This window comes from Sylvia atricapilla, chromosome 10 (assembly GCF_009819655.1).
Source record: "Sylvia atricapilla isolate bSylAtr1 chromosome 10, bSylAtr1.pri, whole genome shotgun sequence".
Lineage (NCBI taxonomy): Eukaryota > Metazoa > Chordata > Aves > Passeriformes > Sylviidae > Sylvia > Sylvia atricapilla.
Window position 1 is genome coordinate 2,419,110 of NC_089149.1, and position 21,301 is coordinate 2,440,410.

The following is a 21,301-nucleotide window of genomic DNA, read 5'->3' on the forward strand; positions in this document are numbered from 1 at the left end:
TAAATTATCCTTCACAGCAAAAGGTGATGAAGTAGCCACCTGTGAATTATAGGCAGAGGGAATGCCAAGCTGTTTTCAGTGTGTGTGTTTCTCCAGGCCAGATTGCTGCTGTGTCTGACACTCTCCTCAGGTTTTGGGTTTTTTTTTTTGTGTCTCTCGGGCAGGTTGTGTTTTTCCCTCAACACAGATGGGACCTGAGGTACCATGAGGTTAAATGACTTCCCTGATGTGACACGAGCAGTCTGGAGCAAAACCAAGAGCTGAACTGAGCCAATTTTCCCCTCAGTTTAGTGCCTCAATCCCAAAATCATCCTGTAAAATACGAGCCAGGAAAGTGGGAGGAAGTATTAAATGCTTGGTTTTTGTTGTTATTGTAATTGTTGAAATGATTCGATTTGGGGGAAGTAGAAGGAGAAATTGGCCAGGGCAATGTGTGAATGTGTGTTAGCATCCTCCCCTGAGCTCCTGGGTGCAGGAAATCCCACGCTCACGCGCTCAGTCAGATAATTGAAAGTATAAGCAAGTAATTAAGTTCCAACTTATCCCATTAGTGAGTGCATATCCAGGATCAGATCCATATCCCTGCCTGCCCAAGGCTCCAAGGTTGCCCTGTAGGAACATCTGACTGCATCACACACTAAAGAAACAAATATTTATTTATTTACTACATAAAGCTGCTGCCACAGCTTTTGCCAACATTTAACTTCCCACTCCCTGTTTGAACCACAACTCTACAGGGCGGCAAAAATATTGTACATTGATGCCATGGAAATCCATGCCAAAATATTATCTCTATTACATATGTAAATACATGCATTTAAGTGACCCTTTAGAGCAACAGCACTGAAAAGAAATCATGTTTTAAATGCTCCCAAATGGAGACATTAATATTTCTATCCTCCCTGTGCTGCTGGTTTCCCCTTCAGCACTGATGGTAATGAGGGATTAACCCATGAAGACCGAGTAGGATGGAAGCAGGAAACCTCTTTTCACTGCTTGTATTTTTTCCTATTTTGAAGTTAAAATTCTGACTAAAAATAGAAATCACGGATCCGTCATTTTTAATGCTGAAGGAAGGAGCTGTAGCCAGAGGTAAAAATGCTTGAAGTTCATAGTTCATTGGAACAGGCTCAATCAATGATGTTATTTTAATGGATGAGCCAACTGGATATTTAAAGTGTCTTAAAGTCATTTTAAGAACTTCCAGTGTAGATTTTACAGCAGCTACTAATTTCCAAGCCATTCTTTCCCCTTGCTCCACCTTCCCTTGTATCCAGCCCAGCTGCTGCCCCCAACCAGGCAGTTTTTCCTCTCACAGCTGATTTCACAGTCCTATTTCCACAGGAGGATTCCTTCCCTCTTCTCCCAGGAGTGCCAGGGTGGTTCCACGGGATGATCCATGGCTGATGATCCTTCTAGCCTCAGTGAGTTGAGGATGTTCAGGCTGGAGAAGAGGAGGTTGTGTGGAAACCTCAGAGCAGCATTCCAGAGAAGCTGAAGAGGGACTGTGGTGATAAAACAAAGGGGTTCAAAATGAGAAAAAAATAGATTTAGATGGCATATTTGGAAGGAATTGATCCCTGGGAATTGATGGGCAGGCCCTGGCACAGGTGCCCAGAGAAGCTGTGGCTGCTCCTGGATCCCTGGAAGTGTCCAAGGCCAAGGTGGATGGGGCTTGGAGCAACCTGGGACAGTGGGAGGTGTCTCCTCTGCTATTTAAGTTATGTGCTCTCATTTCATTATTTTTTATTAAAAAAAAGCTTTTTTTTTTTTTAGTCTTGGTATAATGGCAAGAGAATTGTCTGTTCTCCTGGGGGTTTATGAAACTGTTGTAAAGCCACGTTAAGTTTAAAAATTCTCCTCCAACAGATCGTGCAGTTCAAATTTGAAAACTCAAATTTGAAAACTCAGCTTTTATTGTACAAATGAAATGAAGACCAGGCAGAGAAGAAAAGCTCATTCCTGAGACACTGGAAAAGGGATTTGATCTTTCAGTGATCTCCTCTGACCTGGGCCAAGCGAAGATGATTTAGAGCCCAAATTTTCACCTCTTTTCTAAAAAGCTCCAACTTTGGTTGGGCAAAGTTGTGTCATGGTGCTTTCAAAGGCATTAATCACTTCTTTCAATGAGAAAGGACAGACTTGTATTTTGGAAAAAAAAAAAAATTTAATGTTTATTTATTTATTTGCCATGTGGAAAGTTTTACTTGCCCTTGCTCTAGGCTGCCATTTTAATTTAATTAATTTGTCTCGCTCTCTTTGCCTTCGGACTTTATAAAATGGGGTTCTTACCCCAGTTAAACTTTTGTTGCTGTAAACACTGAGCAAGTTGCACATGTTTGGAATTAAAGATGCTTTTGAATGAGGCAGAATCTAACTTATAATTGAGTCTTCCTATGGAACTTCCAATAACGTGAAAATTAAGAGCAAAAGAATAGCTTTGTGCTGGCTCAAAGTCATTTTTGAATGTAGTTTTTGTCAGGTCACAGCATAAAACCTCGAGATGATAATGAGTTATCTTCATTAATAATGCAAATCTATGTGTGGTTTTCCGAAATGTGATTAATTCCAGGGAGCAGTTTATGCAACTGTGAGCTAACATGCCACGTTTCTTCCTGTGACATTTGGAAAAACCAGGAATTGAATCCCAATAACAGCTGTCTCCTGGAAAACAAACAGCTGCTTGGCAAGAATTGAGGCTCCAGACCCATATATTATGGATAATAAATATCCCCATTTGTGCACAACTGGCTGACTCCTGCAATTAGCACTCAGGTGGATAATTGTGTTGTCCTCCTTGGGATTGCAACAGGGCTACCAGATGAAAATCCAGCTGCTCCCAGTGTTTTTAAGGAGAGAAACACAAACCTTCAGCCTCACTCCTGCTTCTGGACAGGATTCCAGGAGGGGTTTAACATCCAGAGTGGTAAAAGCTCTTTATTTGCTCATTTAACCCAGGGCACCAAGGCATGATGAGCAGTTCTTCTGGCACTGAACCCAAATCCACAATTCCAGTAAAATCCTGTAAAGCTTCCCAAGGTGCTGCCTGAGGATTTGGTTTTCTCCCTGAGGAGCTGAACCCAGTTCTAGGTTAAGCCTGGGCACTGGAAAGTTGTGAAGGAACCAGAAAGGGCTCTGAGTTCTCCCTGGAGTCTTCTTTCCTTCTGGATGAATAACCCAAATATTCCCAGCCTGTTTTCAGCCCCCTGATCACCTTCACAGCCTCTTCTGCTCTGGGTCCAGCAGCTCCTTATCCTTCTGATCTTTGGGGTTCCAGGCTGAACTCAGGTGGCCTCTCTCTCAGTCAGTATCTGTGATACCACTGATGGCTGTATGAAGGGTTGTGGTGAGATGAGCTCAATTAGCAGGAAGGGTTTAAAACCCTTTAGTCCAGTAGGCTGGACTAAAACACCTTGGAGAGCCCTGGAACCATCAGGAGATGCTCTGCCCTGGAACCATCAGGAGATGCTCTGCTGCTCAGTGACAGCAGCCCAGCACTGCCAGGGCACAGAGCTCAGAGAAGAAGCAAAACAAGCACAAAAGGTCAGACAAGATCGTTCCTCCTCCCCTTTAAAACACAGTCCAGACTGAGTCTAATGTCCAGAGCTTTTCTCTCACGGTGCCTGTGATGTCCAGGCAGGGCTTGGTGTCACTTCACCTGTCCACCTGTCATTAACTGCTGCTCACAGGGATTAAAAAACCCCTTCTAGAGCCACAGCAGGAGACTGAAAAGACAGAAACGCCGCTTCAAAGCTGCCTCTGGAGCAGGCGAGATGGAAATCTGAGCAGCAGTCATTTCAGTAATGACCAAGGTCATTATGTCTGGAAAAAGTCACAGAGCTAATGCAAAGTGCTCCGGGCAGATTGCACATCCCAAGGGTTTGGCTTTATGGAATCTCTCAGTGCAACAACTGTTCGTGCCCGCGGGGATCTCTTCTGCTGGCACATTTTATGGATGATGGTATAAAATGGGCCCATGACATTATTTACACAGGCTGGAGCCCATAGCAGACTACAAATGGGAGTGGGAAAAACATCATGGATGGATTTGCTAATTTTTCGCTAGGAAGGAAATAGGGGAAAATTGGAGTTTTTATGGAAATGCATGATATTTTGCTAGAGGAGCTGTAAAATAGATCTTGAAGGGATTTGGGGGGAATATTAAACTTTTGGTTGTTCCAAGCGCCTTGCACACTTTCAGGGGCAGCCACAGCTTCTCTGGGCACTCTGTGCCAGGACCTCCCCACGTTCACAGGGAAGAACTTCTTCCCAAAATCCCATCTAAACCTCCTCTCTGCCACTGTGGGGCCATTCCCTGTGTCCTGGAACCGCGTTGCCTTAGAGAATGTTAAAAGTATATAATATAAAGTTGGCTTTTCGCAAGATGCGTGCTGTATGATTAGTAACGTTGTGGTAAGGATATAGGTTTTTATTTCTGCTGTTAGTAAAGAAAATTAGGCATAGTAGTAGTAGTGATATAGTAATTGCTTAAACTGTCTGTTTAGTCAAGATAACACCCAGTGAAGATGTAAAAAGACTCTGCTATTGATATCCCAACTATCAGCATCTGCCATCTGAGGAAAGTACAAACCAAAGCCCAAGCTGGAGGTGATAATGAAGACACAGCCAAGAAACACACAGCTCTGAAAGGGCAGATCTAGGGAAGAGCCATGCTAAACAGCTCCTGGAATATAAAAACTAGTTATTGGAAAAATATGAATATTCAACAGATTGATACAATAGAACGGGTATTGAAAGAAAGCTGAATGCCAAGTCACCCGGCCGGCCGTACTTTGCTTTTTTTTTTTCTATCTCCTAACTGTCTTATTTTCTATTAAACCTATTTCTTAAATATTTCTTAAAATTCACACAGCAAGTGACCCTTGTTTTTCACAGTGAAGACCCCTGTGCGGCTCTCGGATAGAGGAACTCCTAGAGGAGAAAAAGGAGACAGCAGCAAAGGCGCCGGGACCCTCGACCCCGGATAGATTTAAAAGGAACCAAAGCAAAAAAAAAAAAAAAAAAAAAAACCGGCAAAGAGCGGGGTCGGGCCGGGGAAAAAGGACACACGGAAGGGGCTGGCCCGGAGCCCAGGGCGGGCTGAGTGAGGGGCAGGACACCTGGAATCTGCTCGGGATCATTCCCTCCTCAGGTGCCCCCGGGAAGGTGTATGGAGTGCTGTTCCTGAGGAGCATCTGTGCTGCCCTTGGGGGGCAGGAGGACACAAATGACACTCTAAGGGAAGCCACGCTGGGAGCTGTGCCCAGGAACACAGGTAGGCTGAGCTGGGGCTCTTTCCAGCCCTATGCACTTAGGCTGAGGTTTCTTTCTATAAAAACTCACTGACACGTGGGGGTCAGTGCCCTCCTGCTTTGGGGTTTCTGAGGAATTTGATGGTGTTCAGCACAGCATTAATACTAGAGAATGATAAAAGTGGGAGCACCCGTGGGGGGTCACTCCCCTCCTATTTAGGGGTTTCTGAGGAATTTGGTGGTGTTCAGCATTGATACAAGAAAATGATAAAAGTTGAAGGTGGGAGCACCCGTGGGGGTCACTCCCGTCCTGTTTAGGGATTCCTGAGGAGTCTGATGGAGCTCAGCGCCATCAGGATCAGTCCAACAGACCGATAAATAAATGCTAGAGTGGGAAAAGGAGCAGTCTCCTCTTGTTTTGGGGTGCTGGAGAATCCGAACCCCAGCAGGATCGGTACAAGAGAAGGATAAATTAACGCTGAGTGGGAAAAGGAGCAGTCTCCTCCTGTTTTGGGGCTGCTGGAGAATCCGAACCCCATCAGGATCAGTCCAACAGACCGATAAATAAACGCTGAGTGGGAAAAGGAGCAATCCCCTCCTGTTTTGGGGCTGCTGGAGAATCCGAACCCCAGCAGGATCGGTACAAGAGAAGGATAAATTAACGCTGAGTGGGAAAAGGAGCAGCGCCCTTCCCACCGCGGCCTCTCCTCTCCGCGCCTCTCGCCCGCACAGCGGCCAACAAAAAGAACATTTATTAGCTCTTGTGGGGAGCACAAACGAAGGGAAGGTGTCTCCGGGGAGGCCTGAGTAGGAAGGAATATTTGAGCCTTTTTCTGGCTGTTGGAGCTCCCTCCCACACGGAAAAAGAGCCGCCAAACCCCTCTCAAACAGGAGAGGCTGGCGCTGCCCCGCTGTTCCCGGTCAGGGATTTAACTCCGTGCCCTAAAACACCGAATAAATCGCTGCAGTGTGGAAAGGAGCCAGGCATCGTTATTCACGCGGATTGTTCCTGAAGGATATGTTGATTTCAATGAGCTCCTGCTTACTAAACGAGCTGGGAAGAACAATGTTAATGTCGAGCTGCCCGAGAGAGGTGATCAAGCGGGAGGATAAAGTTATCATTAGTGTTTAATAATTTAAGCTACATCATGCGTGAGGGTGTGAAGGAGTAGATGCTCTTTTCAGCCGGTTGGATTTAGGCTGAGGCTTCTTTCCCTAGAAACTCACCAAAAAATTGAGATTTCGGCTTCTTCCTGATGTTTGGTTGTTTATTAATGTACGTGATTTGTTTTGTGGAGGGTTTTTTAGGGAGTTTTTTTTTTTTTTTTGCGTTTGTGTTATAAATACGTATTATAAAGCTGGCTTTTCGCAAGAATGCGTGCTGTATGATTAATAACGTTGTGGTAAGGATGTAAGTTTTTATTTCTGCTGTTAGTAAAGGAAATTAGGCATAGTGGTAGTAGTGATATAGTAATTGCTTAAACTGTGTTTGGCTGGGATAACACCCAGTGAAGATGTAAAGAAGACTCTGCTATTGATATCCCAGCTATCAGCATCTCCCATCTGAGGAAAGTACAAACCAAAGCCCAAGCTGGAGGTGATAATGAAGACACAGCCAAGAAAAACACAGCTCTAAAAGGGCAGATCTAGGGAAGAGCCATGCTAAACAGCTCCTGGAATATAAAAACTAGTTATTGGAAAAATACGAATATTCAACAGATTGATACAATAGAAAGGGTATTTAAAGAAAGTCTCTAATATAGCAGGGTGTGGACTTGGCTAATGCCAAGTCGCCTGGGCGGCCGTACTTTGCTTTTTTTCTATCTCCTAATTGTCTTATTTTCTATTAAACCTATTTCTTAAAATTTACGTAGAAAGTGAACCTTGTTTTTCACAGTTCGCATGAAAATAATGCTTGGAAGGCAGGTTGGGAAGGTGAATCCCTCAGGGAAAAAAGGCTGGAATTCCTTGGATTTTCTGAGTTCTTGGAGAAATCCGCAGTGTGAAATGGCGCTGTGTCCATCTGGTGAAGTGGCAGAGATGTCTGCTGCTACTTTCTGTGTTTTGTTTGCATCGCCTCCCTCTCAGCTCCTGCGTGTTTTCTGTCGTTTTATCAAAGGGGTGAAAATTCGGGAATGTATCAAGTTGGAATGAACGTTCAGAGTTTCACCTGTTCTTTGGAAAACTCTTTGAACCCCTCGCTTCTCTCTTATTTGCCTCTTTCCAAAAGCAGCTTTCCAGACCTTTGGGCGTCGCTCCCCAGACTGGTTTGCCTCTTAAAAAAGTGACCTGCTTCGGTTTGGTTTTTTTTTTAGCGATTCCCTGGGGATTTCCAGCTTTTCAGAGGCGTTGGGATTTCTGCCCATTGAGAGTGGTTTAAGCCAGGCTTTAGCAGCTCATTGACCGGGACTCAGGTGCTAAATGCTCCTGACCCGTCACCTCGCAGAAAAGCTGGGAAGAAATCCCCCGCACTTGGGAGCGGCTTTAGCAGCCTAATGCGGGATGTGCAGAGTATTTCTGATGTCCCCCAAATCCTCTTAAGTTCCTCCGAGATGTCCTTTGCAATGCGGATTCGAACAACAGCAAAGCGCGAGAAATGGGATGAAAGCACACCTTAGGAATAAAAGTGTGTGTTTTGGAGGCTGGGAGGGGTCTGGAGGTTACCTTTAATCTTAACCACTGCTGTTAAAACCTTGTCACAGGGGCTGGATTTTGCTGTTTCTTATTTTTTTTCCTTTATTTCTCCCGTGTGGAGGCAGGCTAATGAATAAGCCGACGGCTTCTCCACTGACAACTGGCTGCTGGCTCCATAAATTTGCTGGGTTTCTTCTACAGCTCCTTTCCTGGGCTTAGAATTTTTTTTTTTCCTGTTCTCCTCCTGCAAGGGACAACCTTTGAATTTGAGTGCCGTGTTGGAAGAGAAGCTGGAGGCAGTCTCGCCTGATTTATGGCTGTCCGAGCATAGGCGAGTGTTGGTATTTCTCTCCTGAGCTGTTGAGATTTGTCCTTTATGTTGCTTGAGGCGCAAGTCTCCATTTATTCATGAAACCTTCTGCGAGCATCTCGGTGGGTCTGCATGACAAAGGGGCCAGGGTGGGGTGTGGAGGAGAAGGTTTAAGCCATCCTGAAGAGCTGAAATAGTTTGGAGTGTTGCCCTGAGGGGGGTTTCAGCCAGGTTGTGCCTGGGAGGTGGTGATCAAGCTCATCGTGTTCCCTGAATTATTTACTCCATTTGAACAGATGCTTTAACGATGGTGGTTGTCAGGTGGTTATAAGTCAGAGGTGTCTTTAGAAGGTTTTTTTTTTTCTGGTAGTTCTGTGCTTCTCTCCCGAGTGCTTCTGAAAGGGAGAATTACAAAGCGCTCTTGAGAAACTCGCCGAGTGCTTTACAGTGAAACAGTTGAAATATTCAATAGCCAGCAGTTGAAATAATAGGAATATTTCTGTTTCTTTTGAATGGAAGAGCGGTTTGGCCTTTCCATGTGTCAGCTGTGGAACTTGCTTCCTGCTGAGGAATGTAATGATGGGATGCTTTGAGCTCCCGTTGTCTCAAGGTTGTGGTTAGGACATTTTAAGCAGCCCTCAGTGTCTCATAACAGGGCATCGCATGGACAGACTGCATCAGTGGTCACTGGAATGCACCGGTCTGTGACTGTGGAAAAATTCAAGTGTAAGTATCATTTACTTCGGAACGATTGTAAAAACCAGCCTGGCAATTAAAATTCCTCGCTTTTTGCTCAGATCAGAACGTCCCAGGTCAGCTGTGGACAGGGCAGAGCTGGGTTGGTACCAGGGCACTGGAGGTTTGGGGATGGGTGTGATGGTGGGAGCTCTTCAGAGGGACTTTGCTGTACCCCTGGTATGGAAAATCCCGCAGGGAAAAGCCAGAGTCCATAAAAGAGACAGAGAATCCTGCACTTTTACTTGACCAGAGGGAGAGAGAGCCCACTGGGTTTTCTCTCGAGGTTTCGGGGAGTGCAGCATCCTTTATCCCACGCACGTTGTGCTCTTCCTTTCCCCACTCTGAGGTACAGGGAGGTGCCCCAGATCCCCCCTGAACCCGGCATTTAACCCCAAAGTCAGAGGGTCAGGCCTGTGCAGACCCCTGTCTGTGTCAGGAGCAGTGTCAGGAACGGGCTCTGTCAGGAACCTGCTGCTGGAAATCAACCCCAAAGTCCAGAAACTCCTCCTTGTCTGTGTGAGGGGTCAGAGTGTCTGGGCTCTGTCAGGAACCTGCTCCTCAAAGTGAGAGGAGACAATAACCCATTTTTAATCCATTAACACCTATCCCCTCACCCGTGGAATTGTCTGTGAAGACACCAGCACACGTCTTCCCTCTCAGCTGAAAACTTTGGGGTTTGTTGTGCCCTGTTTGGCAGACTTGAATAATCCAGGAATTCCTTGGATACCTCCAGGGTTTGGGACTCCAAGCCTCCCTGGACAGTCTGTTCCAGTGTTTATTCACCCTTTCAATGGAGAAATTCCTGCTGGTGTCCACCCTGAGCCTCCCCTGAGGCTGTTCCCACTCCTCCTGTCCCTGTTCCCTGGGATAAGATCCCAAATTCCTCCCCGGCTGTCCCCTCCTGTCAATGACTGTGCAGAGCCACAAGGTTCCCCCCTGATCCCCCTTTTCTCCAGGCTCAGCCCCTTTCCCAGCTCCCTCAGCCCCTCCTGGGGCTCCAGACTTCCTCAAAAAACAAAGCCCTAAAACATTTTGTTCTGTTGTTTCTCTGATTCATTTCTGATTTGCGTTACAAATAGGCCTGTCTTGTGTTCCTGCTGTCCCTCCCAGCCCTGTGACACTTGCTCAGGCCAACATCCTCTGCTCAAACAACATCCCACTGACCCTCAGCATTGCGGTACCCACAGAACTCTCCCGTGCTGTCACAGGCTGTGCCAGCAGCAATAAAACCCTTGTGATCCAGAGTTAGGGAGGAATATTTCAGCCTGTGAGCAGCCATCGAGTGTCTAAGTAGCATTTGGCATATTTACACCAGCAGGCAATTTCCTTCATGGCTCTGGAGGGAGTGACTTGGTCCAAGAGCTGCAGCCTTTGGGGAAAACACTTTTTCAGCCAGTCCATTATCCCGTCGCTTCCTTTGGGCAGGAGGAAGATGTGGTTTGTATTTCCCCTCCTGCTATTCAGAGCTTGTTATGAAAAATGGTTTTAAATCAATATTGAGGAGAAAGAAATGCACTTTGTGCAAAGGCTTAATTTCTGGATGATGAGAGAGTTTGGAAAAAGGGAAAGAGCGAAGAGATGGGAGGGCTGGAGTTCCCTCTCCAGACTTCTGTGCTGCCTGTCATGTTCTGGGGAAAATCACCCTCCAAATGCATCTGAAAATTGGATTGCAGGTCTTTTTCTGATTATCCGCAGCTCCACAGAATGGAACAGAGGAATGGGAAAAGCCTTGAGCACCTGCAGTGGGCTCAGCAGTGAGTGCTGACAGCAGAGTGTTCCTGATGCCTGGAAAGCCTCTCCCGAGTTCAGCTGAGCTCCATCCTGGAGCACTGACTTGAAATAGAGTCAAGTTGGGGAAATAGGATGAAAGAGCACTCGAAAAAGGAGGAGTATCTGTCTCAGCACACTTTTTTTTCGCTCCTTCAGAAATCACTCCAAGTGCAGTTTGCTTTTTTTTTCCCCTTCTCCCCGTTGCTCCAGTGACTAAGTTTGGAGTGGTTTTACTCCTTAAAATAAAACCAGTGAGTGGTCGGGGGGCAGCCGTGGTTCAGAGATGTTACAGATGAATTTTTTGTAGTTTCTGGTGCTGCTGTGGCAACATAAAAACCCTGCAGAAGTGAGAGATAAAGGCTGAGAGGTAGACAGCTGTCTCAAGTGTTCTTCTTTCTTCCCTGGTAACATAAGATAACTCCTAAACTCCATATATTGAATTCATGAGTGTTTTCCGACACATAGTTTATGTCCGTGCAGTTTGTCACATTATCCTCTGAGAGGAAAAAAAAAGAAATGCAAATATCTTGTTTTGTGTGTGTGTGTGTTAAAGAATATTTAGACAGGTAGAAAACGTCCCTGAGGACTGTGTGTGTTTGTGGGATTTGCTGTTCTTCCCTCACTGTAAATTGCTGTCTGTACCTGAAGAGGAGAGTTTTAATCTGGTTTTGAGACACTGATTAATACCAGAAGTGAAAGGAGCTGTTGGATTAACAGGACAGCACAGTAATAAATGAGTGCTGGGACAGATCCCAGACAGGCTGTGGGGTCTTCTCCTCCCTGGGGATATTCCAGCCCCAATCCCAGACAGGCTGTGGGGTCTTCTCCTCCCTGGGGATATTCCAACCCCATCTAGCCCCAATCCTGGAGAAACTGTGGGGTTTTCTCCTCCCTGGGGATATTCCAGCCCCATCCAGCCCCAGTCCCAAAGAAGCTGTGGGGTCTCACTGGCCCCAATCACAGACAGGCTGTGGGGTCTCATCTCTGGGGATATTCCAGCCCCAATCCTGTGCCCAGAGCTCTGGGATGACCCTCCCGGAGCAGATGCCCCACTGTGAACCTTCCCAGCCTTATCCACTCTGTGACACTCTGATTTTTGCCAAGTGCATAATTGCAGGCAAATAAATCCCCTTGTTCAAGAGACCTTGGCAAAGCTCAGCTCCAGTTCAGGGATTCCAGGGAGTGTGGAATTCCAGGCAGACTCATCCCTGTATCCACTCTTCCTGTGCTGGGAATGGCTCAGTGCACACAAACCCACCCTGGCAATTTGCAACAGAGAGAACTGGTGATGAAAATAATTTGGTTTTCTTCAGTGTTTGACCAGCTGCCCTCTGATGTGCTTTGTCCTCCTTAAAAACCACAAGTCTCCCAGACCTGGTGGAATGTTCAGGCCGAAGGAGCAGCAGAGTCACCAAAACCAGCTGAAAATCCACATTTCCTCTGCATCATGGTCAAGTGAGGAAGGGAAGAGAATTCTCTCTATCAGCAGGATACAGCTCCCACTCTGCCAGGGACAAATGCAGGGGGGGGAGAAGGAGATATCCAGGGGAAAATTTGCCTTTTCCTGTTGTTTGTTTTGTTCGGAACGAGTGGTAAAAATTCCGTAAGGGGAAAAATCTGGCAAAGTTAGAACTCCCTCTAGAGTCTGCACTTGTTTTATCCAGCTCTGCAGAGGAGTTTCCCCTCGGTGCAGCTGCATTTCTGCACTTCTGCAGCAGTGCAGGAAAGTCTCCCCAGCACCTCTGATCTGTGAGGAGCCACCACCTGCAGATCCTGCAGTGAGGGAAACAGGTTTTAGTCGTTTTTATATTTAAACTTCCTTTCTGCTTCTCCTGAAAATAGTTAATTACAGCGGATAAAACTGTTGGAAGCATAATTTATCTTCTTGAAATGTTTGAACTGGTTTAGTGTCCCATGTAGAGAAGAGGGGAAAATATTTCTGTGTTACTCCCATATAAATTACAACTTTTTTGGGGGCTTTACAGATGAAAAATGTGTCATTTTTGAACTGTCTGACTGAAAGCAGCAGGGACACTTTCCCAAGCAGGGATGTGGCACCACGACTATTATTGAAAAAGCTTCGAATCACCTTAAATGATAAAGAAATAGTCCTAAACATTCAGTACTAATGGTTTTTAAAAATCTTTTTGCTTTTAGTATCTCCTTTTGCTGACGCCTTCATTATAAGGCCGAGTTGCTTGGTGGCAGCCTCTACTGACTTGGGAGAAAAAAGGTCATGAAGTTAAACCAGAAAAATGGTGAATTATTGGTGCAAAGCCAGGGATAGATTTTTCCAAGCCTGGCCTTGCCCTTTTGAACTTGGTTTAGCACAAGAAAAGTTCATTGCTTGCTGGAAAAGTACCAGGTAGACAAAAGCAAATCCTGATGCCTAGAATTTTCCAGCTTAGTGAAGTGCAGCTTAGTCCTGCATCCAGCAGAAGAAATTCAAACTCTGGAAAGAATTTCTGACTAAAACTTTGCAGTTCACTTTGCTCCATCGAATTTGGCTTTATTCAAGAAGAACTGTGACTTTTTATGTTTGTGTGACTTTGTAAGAAATTCCTTTGCTCTGATTTTTCTTTTTTTTTTTTTTTAATAAAATAGGATTGGGCAGGTGCAGATAATTTTTCTTGCTGTCTTTGACACCTTTATGACCAAACAGTGAACGAAGAGAAACGAAAAATGTCGAGTTCCATATATCAGGGTGCAGAATTCAAACTTCTGATGGTAGTAAAAAAAATTTGGTTGGAGCTGGATTGTGAAAGGTCTGGAAGGACAGAATCCCAGAGTGGGTCAGGTTGGAAGGGGGGACCCCAGTGACTCATCTGCTCCAGCCCAGGGCATAATACACCACAGAAAAATCACAATAAAAAAGGGTGAAGTGGGTGAAATTATTGAATATTTTTTTAAAAAGACACTTGGAATAAAAGCTGAACCTTTTCAGTTTGGAAAATCTGGATGGCTGCAATGCCACACAACCCCTGTGTGCCCTGTCAGGTTTATTTTCACTCCAGGCTCTCTGGAAGTGTGCACACTCCCCACTGCAGCTGGCTGTGATTTTGGTGCCTTTCCTGCCTGGAACCTCTGAATTTCTCCTGAGGGGTTGCCCTGAGGCACACACTGAAGTTGTGTGGGGTGGCAGGAGTGCCCAGGGACCTGAGAATGTTCCCTCTGCATCTCCTGGGCTCTTTTTGCCTGCTCCAGCTGCTTTGGGAGTTTCTCACCTGTTCAGGTGAAGTGGCAGAAGGGCTCATGGCTGTGCAATTGCTTCTGTGTCCTCAGGAGCTCAGCTTTGTTTTCCAGCTCAGAATTCCAGCCCAGTGGCCTGAAGGAATGGAGCCCAGGTGGGAGCAGTGATGACCTTGGCAGTGAGGTGGTTTTGGGGGGCACTGTGGGGTTTTTCAGCCCCTTGTAATCTCTGGGTAGTGTGTTATGTGGGAAAAATGGACTTCAAACAAAACAAGGCAGTGAAACCTGTAACTTCTTAAAGGCATGACTTACTTCAGATGAACTGTCAGAAATGTTGTTTTATATTTTAATTTCTGTGTTTCTTTATCAGAGGGCAGATCCTCTCAGTCCAGTTTGGGGAAGTCCAGCCATTATTTCCTTCTGTTAATTCATAATACTCATAGGAAAAAACTCCTCCTTTAATTGGCTTCATCTCAGGAGCTCAAAAAGCTCTTTTTCCTCTGGGTGTGGCACAGTTTGTGGAGTGTTTACCACACTGAGTATCCCAAACGTGCTGCACATGCAATGAAATAACCAGTGGAAGTGGAAAGGAAATTTTGGGGTTGTTCAAAGCAAGAAAAGATTTCAGGAGAGGTGGAGGGAGAGAGGCTGCAGCTGTATTAAATCAGCACAAGCCGAGGAGAGAAGGCTGTCAACAGAGATTTGCAGTAGGCAAACAGGGAGAGTCAAGAAAAAACTGAATTATGGGCTTTTATCTTGGTGTTCTGCTACCAAAATTCATGCAAGCCCATAAAACACAACCTGGAGCAGGAGTGGATGCTCAGTGTTTTAAATAAACCTTCTCTGCCCTCATTTTACGTTCGTGCAACTTTGCTGCAATGGACTGATCAGTGAGGGAGGAGCAGAAAAAACCTGAATTACCTCCTGAGTTAGGAGAGGTGGGGTGTGAACTGTGTTATTTTTTGGTTTATATTTGTGTATGTGTGTGGAACAAACTCCTGCTGGCCTTGTGGCGCTTCAGGATTGATGAACTGAGTGAGGAATTTTGGTGACGTGAAGGGTTTTGGAGGCAGGAAAGGATCTCCCTCAGCTCAGTCGCCTTGTGAAGATCTGGGGGTCTTGGATTTTTTCCTTGCTGGTGCCTCCTTGGGAGAACAGGAAGAGGGTTTTTTTGGGATCAGGTCTCTCCTGACTCACTGTTTGTGTTGTTTCCTCCCGGCCTCTTGATGTGTTCTGCTGTGCGTATTTTTGTGATCCAAGATCCCAGCTGAATCTTGGTTAAATTAAACCGGCTTTTGGGGAAGCTTTTGGTTTTGGTTATTTTTGGCCTGGAATTCTTCTGCAGTATTTGAAATAAGGGCTGGGCAGAGTTAGGAGCATAAAACTGATGAATATTTTGGCCTCAAGTCGCATCACAGGGGGGTTCAGGTTGGGTATCAGGGAGAATTTCTTCACTGGAGGAGTGGTGGAATGGGCTGGGGGAAGTGAAAATGTTCAAACCGTTCCTAGAAGTGTTCAAACTATGTGTAAATTTGGCTTTTTGGGATGAGATTTAGGGGCTTTGGAGGTATTCAGTTGAATGTTTGGCTTGGTGATCTTGAAGGTCCACGGAGAATCCCGGAGGATTCCACAATTCCTGGTCTTGAAGGGACTCCACGATTTGCTGCCACAATCAGCCACAGTCACATTAAATCACGTCCTCTGTGCTCTTAACATTCAATATTGTTCTTTTCCTTGTATTTTTGCGTTAGAAGCAGAGTTGCACACCCTTTTCCAGCAATCTTTTTTTCGGGCCTTTCCTCAGGAGTAACTCCAGAAGCCTCATTCGTTGTCTTTTGTCTTATGAGCTGAATGAAAACTTTCTTTTCTGAGGGCCAGGGAAGGAGCTCAGCTGCTGCATTGGTGGGAGAAGTGCAGCTCCAGAGGTGCATCCCCCAGTGCTGCTGTGTTGGTAAATAACCCTAATCAAGATTGATGCTCAGGAACCTCTTGTAAAGCTGCTGCTTTGTAAACATTTTGATCAAAGCACGCTCTGAAGAGCGCTTTGAAAGTTGTTTTTTTGAAGCCCTGTGTGATCATGGTGTTTTATCACCGTGCTTTACAGATGACAAATCACCTCAGCTGCTCACAGCCGACAGAAATCTGATGCCCTTTTTTTTTTTCTTTTTTTTTTTTGTCAACAGAAAAAGTTGTTGGAGTGTTGTGATGAGATTTCTATTTTTTTTTATTTTATTTTAACCACTCATCAGGGAAAGCACTGTAAAAGAGCTTCAAGCACAAATACTTTCTGCTGAGAGAATAAATGTGCGTTGATAAAGATCTTTATAGACTTGCAGCATTCCCAGGGGGATCCAAATCCTTCTGGTCACAACTGACCTGAGCTGTTTGATCAAGAAACTCAGCCAAAGCTGCCTGAAACTCGTTGTTTCTCACCTGGACGTGGCAGAAATGATGCAGTTAATGATTGTTGGGTTGTTTTCTCCATCTGTGTCCAGATAATATCCAGATAGGAGGAGGAGGAGGGATTTAGAAGAAATGATTTGCAGTGCTGAGGGTTGCCTGTCTCCAGATGCTGGATGGATTTTGAGTGGATTTCACAGGATCACTGAGGGTAGAAAAGATCTCCAGGATCAACAAAAGTTCCACCAGACCAGAGTCCCTCATTCCTTGGACAGCTCCAGGGATGGGGACTCCAAAACTCCCTCCCTGTGCCTGACCACCCTTGCTGGGAAGAAATTAATCCAGATTATTTTACAGAGAAATTGTTTGTTTGTAGTGAGATCTCTAAAACACCGGAGCTTTACTTTTTGAGGGCCTTCAAAAGCTGAAAATCTTGAAATCAGTGAGTTCCTATTGATGATTTCAGAGAAGAATTTCAGTAAAATTGGTACTAAAGATATTTTAAAGGAAGATCCACGTTCCTTACAGGACTCAGGAACCTCTGCCAAGGGAGGAAGCAGCGTTAAGGAAAACCAAACAAAACAAGACTTGCTCCATTTTTTAATAAATAATGAAATCCAAACCAATTATTTGTCTCATTGCTCATGTGATTATTATTAATCTTAATTTCAGGAGGTTGATCTGTCTGAAGAGAAGTAGAGGTGCCTGCATGTCCTTTGGAAATACCCAGCAACATTCTCCTCGTTCCTCTGCACTCCCAAGTTACAAAATGGAACAAGGAAACTCTTTCAAAAGTGAATAAATAATCAGGGAAAGATTAATGCACTAATTGAAATATAAAATGCAGACGATGTTTCCCTGCAAAGGTGGCTCAGTGGGGGATACAGCTGTAAAAAAATCAAAAGCAGGGCACTTCATTCCTTGCTTGTTTTGATCTAATTTTGAAAAGCTCAATTAGTTGGGATTTTTGGAATATTTTCTTTCTGTTGAGACTCAGCCTAATTATTTTTTTTTCTCCTTTTCAAAATCCTCCAGTGGGGTTTTATTTTGGTGCTGTGGTTCCTGCATCTGTGAATTAACAGGAAAGTGAATATACAGATCTTTACTGTGATTTTTTTTCTTTGCTTCATGGACAACAAATCAGCTTTCTGGTTCATGTTACCAGGCACTTGAATTCTGTTTTATTGTACAAAAATCCATCAACTCCTTTCTTCTCACCACCCCAGTGCTCAGACCCTTCTGGAACTCAGAGGAATTTTTCTCTGCAGCTTTGTTCTTTTGTGGCATCTTAGAGACATCCCCAAATGTTTTGCAGAGAGCAGCTGGGTCTTCATAGACATTTCTCCCCACAAAAGCATTTCAGTGAATTTAAAGGGACTTGGTAATTAACTGAAAATTAACTAAAAATTAAGTCGCCACTCTTTCATTTTCCAGCTCTGATTGAGCAGGGCTAAGGTTGCTTCATCTTTCAAAATTAAATTATTTTTAATGTACTTTTATGTAAATTTAGGTGGTTCTTGACCCTATTTTGGAGTTGCTCCTTAGATGCTGTGATTGAGAGCTGCAGGAAGAGGACAAATGTCCTAGAATTCCAGTTCTTGGAATGATGGAAATCCAAGTTCTGCTGCAGGATTGGTAATACCAAAGGAACTTTATTAATGTGGTCACGAATTAAACCCTGTAGATCTTAATTTGCTGTGGGGCAGGTGGGATGTGAAAGCTGCAACACAACTTGATTGAACCAGAAATGCCCAAATCTCAGCCAAAAAAGCCACTTCATTTTGGGGTGAGTTTGTCAGGAGAGGCAACATTTGTGCTCACACTTGTTAGGCTGAGCCAGTCTTGTAATTCAGTTTTATTATTGGTACCCAAGCAGGAATTAAATGCTGATTTTCCAATCATTTGAAGAGAAGTGAGCACGGTATTAATTTTGGTGTGATGTTGCTTTCATGAATATTGAATGTGAAGACCCGAGTTTATTGGCTGTGTTGGGGCCAGAGGCTTTCCAGTGAATTAAAGCAGAAAGGAGAACGACTTCCTAGAAAATGTGAGCGTCATAAATCCAGTTTTCCATCTACCTTATGAGCTTAAGTCAGGTCAGGTTCACCCAGATTGGTTCAGGCAAATGTGATTGTTCTTTCTGTGCTTGCCTAATTACAGAAAATGGAGCTGCTGTTAAGGGCCAGCTCTGAACTCCTCAGCTCTTGTTATTGTTTCCCGTTTAATTCTCTTTGCTTAAAACACTCCTCTGCTGTGCTGTCACCACAGCTGCTGAGAGCACTGTCAAATATTGAGGCTTTGGGGTTACTGCTGCCCACAGTCTCTAACAGGATGCAAAAACTCCTGAGGAATTTAGGGAAAAGTTTTTTTCTGGGTGCTGTGATCTTGGGTTTGTTTTTTTAAGGCTGGTGATGCTGCAGCTCTTTGGGGAAGAGCAAAACCAGTGAGTAATTGCTCATCCAGTGGCTGTCACAGAAATACCTTGGGATCTACCAGTAAAAATATTGTGGCTTCAGGTAGAACCACAGGATTGTTGAGGTGCGGGTCATTAAATTGGATTTTCCCACATAAATGGCCATTTTTGATGTGAGGGGCTCTGTTTCAGAGGATTTACCAGTAAAATATCTTGGTAATACCAGTATCTACCAACAAAAATATCTTGACTTGCGACAGAACCCCAGAATCCTTGAGGCACAGGTCATTAAATCGAAATTTTCCAGTGATTTCTTATAAATGACCCTTGATGTGTGGGGCTGGAGGGGCTCTGTTTCAGGAGTTCATTCCCAAACTTCTAAAGTTTTAAATATCTTCAGGCCTTTCTTGTTTCCCCAGGGGTTAGGAAATGAACTTGGAGGCTGCTAAACCGTTGAGGCTGCAGAACTATCAAGTGTCACTTTTCCAAGAGGAAAATTGATAAACAAAAAATAGATAAATTAAAAACAAAAAAGGCAAAACCAACCAAGCAGTGGCAGTTCCGTAGCCTGTGGGGTGCAGTTATTGTCAGTTGAAGAAATAATAAATAAAACACAATAATCATAAATAAAACCAATTCCAAAATAATCTTTAAATTGCTTTTCTTGAGCAGTTGTCAGGCTTAAAGCTGTGTTGAAATCAGACAAGTGTTACTTTTTGCAAATTCATTCCTCTTTGTTAAGATAACAATTAACATGTCTGTAATGGGCCTGGAACAAGTTCACCACTCAGAAGAACAAAGCAAATTAGAAGAGTGTGTGAGCTTGTTTGATATTGCCTCAAGCAGCAGGGAGTGAGCCACAATTCCTAGTGAACTGATATTAAATTAAAAAAATAAAAAATGCAATCTGTGTGAGGCAGCCAAGGCTGACTCCTGTTTCCAAGGAAAAGAATGGAAAGGATCAAATTTGGTTTTCAAATATTTGGTTGCTTTTGTTCACTGTTCAAATCAGCTGTTAAATCTATAGTCAAGTTTTCAACATCTTAAAAAAAAATATTCTCCAGTATCACTGGGAAGGTGGAATTTAATACTAATAATAATGAAATACTAATTTAATACTAATAATAAATGTGGAATTTATTCCAGAGGCAGGAATGGACAGATCTGTACTGGGAGGCTGAGCTGGTCTTCTCCCATCCCTTTGTAAATGGAATTTGGCCTAAAGAAACAAGGGAATCAAAATCAATGATTCTGTTGGTGGTGTCACACCCTGCAAATACAGCAGTGCTGCTGGAGGAATTCTTTAAAAAACAATATGAAATGTCTTTAAGGACAGCAGAGTGGGTTTGGTACAATGAACTGGGAATAAACTGTGCAGAAATTCGGTGAAATAGTAAAAAAAATCAGGTCATTTAACTGAAACATCAATATTTAGTGGAAGCAGTGGGGTGGTACCACGCCAGACTGGGACAAAGGGATGCTCATTAGGGAGTTTCCTGATTAATTCTCTTAATATGGTAAAGGATTGGTCACTTGGAATTTCTTGTCTTTGGAAATTCCAGGAATTCAGGCATTAGTATAAACAACAAGAAGAGGATAAGATGATAGTGTAAAAAATAAGATTAAAAAGATTGCTGTGATCTGGGGGACAATATTTCCAAGCAGGGTTTGGTTTTCCATATTTGCCTTCTGGTTGCTATTAATTTAAAGTTTTAATTTCTTAGAGCTTGAGGTGACACAAGCTGGGATGGAGGGAATTAATCCCAACTCTAGAAAGACGTTACTGATCCAAACTTGGAATAAATGTGACTCCTCAGATGAGCCACTTCAGGAAACTGTGAGGCAGAATTGTGGACACTGCAAAGTTTTCTGGGTTGAGAAATGTTTGAATTCCTGTGTTTGGGCAGAATTAGGAGGAGCTGGTTTTGTGTGTCAGTGAATTCCATGGAAGGGGCTCTGCAGGGACTTGTCCCAATGCTCTTACTGGGGAGGAGTAAGTCTGGCACCTCCAGAACTGGAAGTTTCTGGTGGGAAATTCCTGCTTCAAACGGAATAAAAGTTTTCTCTTTGTGCATTCCGGGTCAGCACTCTGGCTGAAGCAGAGCAGTCGAATCCTAATGCACCCCTAATCCATTTAAACTGGTAGACCACGTCTGGCCTCCACCAGAACTCCTTTTTGTAAATACATTTGTGCTCCAGCCGAGCATTGCAATTTGCTGACAGCTTTGCTTTCTGCATATTGACTTCAATTATTTCTGTGCCAAATCGCGCTGAAACTCCTCAATAGAGACATTTCTTCATCTCACCCTACGTCTGTTTCTTATCTTTGATGTCAGGCTCCCAGACTTGCAGATATTGAACTATAGATTGGGTGCTGTGTTACAGCGCCGAACCACCTTTTAAAATATCATCTCTTCAGAATGGAGGATGCTGGAAATGAACCGAGGAATGTTGGAAATAAAACAAACAAACAAAACCCACCCACACTCGCTGTATAAACTCAGTTTTCTTGTCTGCAGGTTTTGAATGTCTAACACAATGTTTAATGGTAATCCCATACCCCCAACCTCCTAAACACTGTATGGGAAATCGAAT

The 21,301-nt window shown here is 44.2% G+C and overlaps 1 long non-coding RNA gene across 1 annotated transcript in view; it reads left to right on the plus strand.

Moving 5' to 3' along the window:
* Nucleotides 1-5,146: 5,146 nt before the first annotated feature.
* LOC136365334 (uncharacterized) overlaps nt 5,147-21,301 on the plus strand; it is a 39,694-nt gene continuing 23,539 nt past the window's right edge. Inside the window, exon 1 of the long non-coding RNA XR_010744347.1 lies at nt 5,147-5,275. This is a non-coding gene — a long non-coding RNA (uncharacterized lncRNA). The remainder of the gene's footprint in view (nt 5,276-21,301) is intronic.